The sequence below is a fragment of the Micropterus salmoides genome, unplaced genomic scaffold (genome assembly GCF_014851395.1).
Source record: "Micropterus salmoides isolate LMB-PRFRI ecotype aquatic unplaced genomic scaffold, ASM1485139v1 Ms_hic_scaffold_8, whole genome shotgun sequence".
Classification (NCBI taxonomy): Eukaryota; Metazoa; Chordata; class Actinopteri; order Centrarchiformes; family Centrarchidae; genus Micropterus; species Micropterus salmoides.
Window position 1 is genome coordinate 35,681,996 of NW_024044570.1, and position 7,221 is coordinate 35,689,216.

Sequence of the window (7,221 nt, forward strand, 5' to 3'; positions counted from 1 at the left end):
TGGGAGTTTAAGGTGTACTTTCTACATGCGTTTAGCAGTTCTGTGTAATAAACACTACAAAACATGTTTGGGTAATTCACATAAATAAAACATAGCTGCACATTACATAATCGCATCAAAGATGATGAAGTTGCACATAGTTACCATGGCACAATACTACTAACATGAAACATTGCAATGCCAAAATAGTCATCGATAATTGATTTAAGACATGTTAATGAATGAAAATACTCACGTTTTCCATAAAATAACAGCAGATTCAATCATAGCAACACACAAAAACAACAGCACCACCTGCTGGCAAGAATTAATCTCTGCCAGTTCATATCTTGAACATATTTGTATTGCCTTTTTATTTTCTCAAATAAATAAAGGGCCTTCATGTTGCCTATGCCATTCCATTTTCAAATACCAAAAGACTCCTCTATGATGGACGGGGAGAAGAGCCATTTTGCCATCCATAGTTGTTCCTAAATAGATCACATTTTAAGAGCCTGTGAGATTGGCTGAGGACAAACGCAGACACACTTTGCTGTGGTCCTCCATTCATACCATCCTATCCACTTGCAGCAGTTCTCAGAGGACACTCATGAGAATGATCATTGCTGAAGACTCCGGCTCGCAGGTCTCTCTGTGTGACCTTGAGCACCCCACAAAAGCCCACTGCTGATGGAGGCCTACAATGTCAAGATTTCAGCCTCTGTCACAAAAACTCCTGGACCATTTGTTTTCACCGGGAACACGAGTCTTCTGATCAAAGTTTGACACACAAGAAGTCAAACTTTGATTAGAAGGCGATTCTGTCTCGTCCCCTCAGGAAACCAGTCACTGATCTAAAACTCGCATCAGAAAGATTACCAACAACAGGAAGCAAAAGAAAGAGTATGCTTAGGACAAGAAGAGACCTTGTTCTCACAGCCTCTTGTTCCTCCATCCAGCTGACATTCATTTCTTAAGTCTCTTTTCAGAATCAAAAGGAGCTTTATTTCCAAGTAGTGTTTTACATATACAAGGAATTTGCTGTGGTGATAAGGTGCTACATGCAGACATACATACAGTCGACTAAATAAATGTAGAAATATATAAATATGGAATAGAAGAACAACGTTGCAGATATATACATGAGCGTTATTCTGGGTCTGTGCCGTGCAGAAGTAACGCAACAGAAGAGAATATTGTGTACATATAAATATATAAACTGACAACATAAAAATATACAACAACAAAGATGTGCGACATGCCAGGTCACGAGATGAAACAGTATTTACATGTGCAGAGACATTTGTATCATTTGCAAGGGGGGAGTGTCAGTAGGGGACCTGGGCCTTGTTAATGAGGCTAGTTGCAGAAGGAAGAAACTGTTTTTGTGGCAAGAGGTTTTGGTCCTGATGGACCGCAGCCTCCTGCCAGAGAGGAGAGTCTGAAACAGTTTGTGTCTGGGTTGGGAGGAGTCAGCTGCAATCTGTCCTGCTCGCCTCAGAGTCGTCGAAGTGTACAGGTCCAGAAGAGAAGGAAGATTGCAGCCAATCACCTTCTCTGTAGAGCGAATGATACGCTGCAGCCTGCCCTTGTCCCTGGCAGTGGCAGCAGCGTACCAGATGGTGATGGAGGAGGTGAGGATGGACTCGATGGCGGTGTAGAAGTGCACCATCATTGTCTTTGGCAGGCTGAACTTCAGCTGCCACAGGAAGTAAATCCTCTGCCGGGCCTTCATGGTGAGGGAGGTGATGTTCAGCTCCCACTTGAGGCCCTGGGAGATGATGGTGCCCAGGAAACGGAAGGAGTCCACAGTGGTGACGGGGGAGTCACTCAGGATGATGGGGGAGGGTGGGGCTGTGCTCTTTCTGAAGTCCACGACCATCTCCACTGTCTTCAGAGCGTTGAGCTCCAGACTGTTCTGGCTGCACCAGGTCACCAGATGGTCGATCTCCCACCTGTAGGCGGACTCATCCCCACCTGATATGAGCCCAATGAGGGTGGTGTCATCCGCAAACTTCAGGAGCTTGACAGACTGGTGACTGGAGGTGCAGCTGTTGGTGTACAGGGAGAAGAGAAGGGGGGAAAGAACGCATCCTTGAGGGGAACCGGACCTGATGGTCCTGGAGTCAGAGACATGTTTTCCCAGCTTCACCTGCTGCTTCCGGTCCGTCAGGAAGTCTGTGATCCACCTGCAGGTGGAGTCAGGCACGTTCAGCTGAGAGAGCTTGTCCTGCAGCAGGGCCGGGATGATGGTGTTAAAAGCAGAGATGAAATCCACAAACAGGATCCTGGCGTAGGTTCCTGGGGAGTCCAGGTGCTGGAGGATGTAGTGAAGGGCCATGTTTACTGCATCATCTATAGACCTGTTGGCTCTGTAGGCGAACTGCAGGGGGTCCAGGAGTGGGTCTGTAATGGATTTTAGGTGGGACAACACAAGGCGTTTAAAGGACTTTCAGGTCAGGGCGACGGGTCTGTAGTGGTTTAGTCCTGTGGTCCTTGGTTTCTTGGGACAGGGATGACAGTGGAGGTTTTGAAGCAGGCTGGCAGTGAGGTGTAAAAAATGTCTGTGAACACTGTTAGGAAAGTAGACAAGCTTACATTTTCTGCTACTGTCTGTGCAGTGTTTTTCAATTTGACTCATGCATTAGATTTAACACCATATAACTGTGAATGATGACTTTATATATTTTGATGTGTAGAGACTCCTAGAGATGTCCCTTTTTTGTTGCATTTGAAACTGGTCATTTTGTTCTTAAAAATGTCATTTGTTTGCTATTTTACTTTCTTGGAAAAGACCGATAAAAAGACATTGATAGGGGCAGCTGTGCTCTGCCTGTCAGCATGATATGTTGATTGGTTGAAGTATGTACAAAAAGAAAAAAATGTGTTCACCAAAATGGTGGGAAAATGGTATAGGTGCAAATGAAGGTGGCCTATACACTATAGCACTTTTTAACAGAGAGTTATGAAAAGCACAGAAAGTTGTGAACATTTGTGATACATCGGGGGAAATAAGGTAACCCCAGGAGGAAACCAGGAGAGGGCAACGAAAAACGCGGAGGAGGACTGGCAAGTATGCTGCGGACTCACCTTATAACCCAGGGCTGGACTGGGACAAAAAAATCAGCCCTGGCATTTTTGGCCCAGGCGGCCCACCAAAATCGGTTGGTCACCCCTCACCAATACACCATCCTTCCATTTAAGGGCTCAGATTAAGGGTGTGACGAAACACTTGAGATGTAACATTACACAAGATTGGTGCCATGACAACAAGACAAGAATATATTTTAATAGGCCTGCTATTTAGAAGGAAAATAATTTTTGATGAAATAGTTGATAGGGGGGGGGGGGGTCTGGGTGTCCTCCCCCAGAAGATTTTGAGCATTAAACACTTAATTTCCTGCATTCTGGGGAAATTTTCTGAAGAAGAACAAAATTCAGGTGGCAGGTGAAAAATATAATACAATATAATGCAATAATGGGTAGCTTACTATTGCTTTTTTTGGTCAATGCAGAGGTTTCTTCTACATTTACATTACATTGTAGGCTCATTGTGCAAATAAACCTTTCTCATAGCATTTTTATTTGTTAATTAACATTTCTTGGAGCAAGCTATTTTTAAGAATGGTTTTAATAAATGCTTTCAAAAAGTGGTTGCTACATGTCCCCAATGTCAGTGACCCTCCCTTCATGTGTAATGCATGAAACAGAGAGCTGAGGGGGTGGGGGCTGGTAAGAGATGTGATTGGGCCGGCCCAGTGTGGGCCCAATGGGCCCGCTTTATGGGCCGATCATTGGCCCATGTTTTTAAAACAGTTATATAAATAAATAACTAAAAGGTGTTTGCGATTCTGAAATTATTTCAGAAAAAGCTTGGCTTCAAGTCCAAATTCTTTCATCACTTTAATCTCTTAAGTCATCTGCATCTGGTCTTCTCCTCTGAAAATGTCAAATGTCGCTTTTTTCATGACATGCTTGGATCCTGATCATTGCTGCTTGCAGCTATATTCTTTTTTATTCCCACACATGCTGCTGGGAGTCAGTCAGCGTCTCTCCCTCTCCTCACCCACTGTGCGCGTACAGGCAGGAGTTGGCAACTTGGCAACAATACAGAAGGAGAACAGCAAGGTAGACAACACAAGAGGAGAACCAGGTAGGGTGGTAGAGAACATCGTCATAGTTGCTGCTACTTTGTAGTTTGTACACCCACCATTAATGTACCGATTAATTAACGACCAACTCCATCCACGAGCTGGGAGATGTTTATTTTGTATGATGGTATTTCAAAAACCATGTCTGCTGACTAACCAGGCTGAGCCCTTTGGCAGGTTCACCACTGTCAGTATCCCTTCCAAAGTCATCTCGGTCCTGCTGTTGCTTGTCCCTTTTCTCTTGGAACTCAAGTCGAAACTGCTGTTGCATACTTTACTACCACCTGTTTCGCCATCATCTGCAACTTCATTAAAATACCCCCAAAATACATTTAGTTCTGCTGCAGATTTCAGAACATGACTGGTGTTTAAGGGAGCGAGGGGCACAGTTTGTCACAAGTGATGTCACTGCATTATTCTGTACAGTTTTACAATATAGGCTATATTTATCAGTAGCCGAGAATGGTGCGAGATTAGATTTGCTGTCATTTAGGATCACGTATTGACCTTGAGTGTGAGTGCAGGTACCGGCAGATGCAGATTATCAAAATGGCAGGTGGACAAAACCACTTAGATTGGACCACAGCGATATGACATAATAAATATTTACATAATGCCAACACTGTCAGAAAGGGCCGAGTGCAGCAGCAGAGGAACAGAGGTGTGGGCCCAAGTTGCAGACACCGACGAGGAGGTTGCAGTTCAAATAAAGATTTATTTAGTCCAAATAAAACAGGCTTACTACTTCTCTCAAGGCAAGAGTCCAAACAAAAGGGTAATTCCAACAAGGTTAGTACAAGATCCAGACACAAGTTAAATCCTACAAAAGGCAAGGTAATCCAAAAATCCAAGGAAACAGAGTACACAGCAGAACACTCCATATATGACAATGACACCACGAGGACTAAACAGAACTGAGGGCAATATATACACACAGGCAGACAGGGCATTTAACACAGGTGAGACACATAAGCAATCAAGCAGACAGGAAACAAAGCTAGACAAAAAAAAACACATGAAACTGATCACTACAAAATAAAACAGGAAGTAAAGCTAGCGATAATACACAAGGACCTGTGAAACCAAATGCAACAGAGAACAAGGAGGCAATGATCAACTAACCAAACCTAAACAAAAAAACAGAGGCAAAGAGTAAAAACAGGAATGGACATTATCAAAATAACAGAAAAATACCACACAAAAACCCAAGAGCATGACAAACATTAAAAAATAGAACATAGAAAATGTAATATTTACATAATAACATAGCATATGTAACACTCAGCACTGTTTATGCTTCTCCTCCCCCCTCATCCTAATGGTTTGCTGCTGGAGCTCCTAAGCAGCTGCTTGGGCCTGCCCATAGGCTGTGTATAAAAAGGGCCTTCCCCAATCTTTTGCATCTGCCTCCTGCTGAAGAGACAACCAGGAAGAGGCGATTACTGCCACTGTTTGAATTACTGTAATAACAGGAAACAAAGCTAGAAACGGACACCAGACAAAAATGTTAACAAAATAAAACAGGAAACAGGCAGACTACAACCAAACCGTGACACCATCCTATCTTTTTTTCTCCCAGTCTCCTTTCTGGTCTCTTTCTGTCTCCTTTTCTCTCTTTTCTCTGGATCCCCTTTGTCTCTCTTTTCAACCAGGAACAAGATAATAACCTAACATAACATATTATATTGAAGGCTAATATATAACCAGTATTTTTCATCATCAGAGCCTCAACTGGCCTTCAACACACTGACACACACTCTCTCTCACACACACAAAAAAAGCATTTGAATAGCAAAATAAAAAATTTGAATGTGTAGTGTCAAAACTTTCCAGACATCTCATATTTCTACCTCCGATTTGACAATAGCTTATGACTCACATAATCCTATATTGTCATTGGCTAGACAAAGAAGTGGAAAGCTAGCTATGATATGCATTCATATTAGTGCAGTCTCTCATTAAAGTCACTTTCATTGAGTAATTAAACATGTAAATTTTAATGTATACATGTGAAAATTGATGCGTATAGGCTACTCTTAAAAATGTATAAATTGCGTCCACTTATTCTTGGATTGCGATTGTCAAGTGGAAACTCTGCGAATAGTCCGGAAAGTGCAACGACTCGGTTCTGCTATTTGGCTTCAACGCCTATTTAAATACTGACAGGCTTTTGTCACACTTGCTACAGTGCTACAAAAAACCATACCTGTATTTTCATAGCGATAAAAATTACTTGCCCTTTTTGAGGCTGACTGATGTTCTGGATTCTGCCTTAGCACATCAATTAATTTGGGGTGCGGTGCTTCTGAAGGAGAACTGAAAGGAGGAGCGTATTTGTTTGGCTGATAATTCAAATATCAACAATCTTTCCCCAGAATCACTGACCTTCCCTGCCTGTGGGTAACTGTAACATCACCACTTGAATGAAATATCATACTGGATGGTGGAAAAGAAACAGTATTTTAATATGTCCAACCCAAGTTCCTATACCTTTCCCAACTAATACGTTATTCTCCCTATTGGGAGATCAGTTTGCTAATATAAATCACTGGTGGAAAAACTGACTGGTTCTTGGTTGGCTAGCTGGTGGACTAAAACAATGACTAATTGACTTGTTTGTCTGCCAGCTGACTGAATGGCTAAATGACTGTTTTGCTGGGTAATATTTTGACTTGTTTGCTGGCTGGTTGGTTGATTGCCTGAATGACCAAATCATTGACTAAATGGCTCTCTGGGTGAAAGACTTGACTGTTTCATGGGCTGACTGGTTTGCTAAATTGCCGCTAGACTGACCGACTGACTGAATGTAATGATAGCTAATATAATTAGCTACTGTAACTACAGTATCTGACTGACTGGTTCTTGGTTCACTGGATGATCTTTTGCTTGACTAGTTTGTTGGCTGGTTGACTGATGTGGTTTGTTGATTGACTCCATGACTGGCTTTTTTGTTAGCTGCCGGCTGGCTGAATGTTGCTGGATAAATGGCCAAATGACTGGTTTGCTGGCTGGCTTGTTCGCTGGTGGATGAACTAAAAGAGTGATTGACTGACTTAATGTATTGTTTGTTACTTGCTTGATTAGCTGGCTG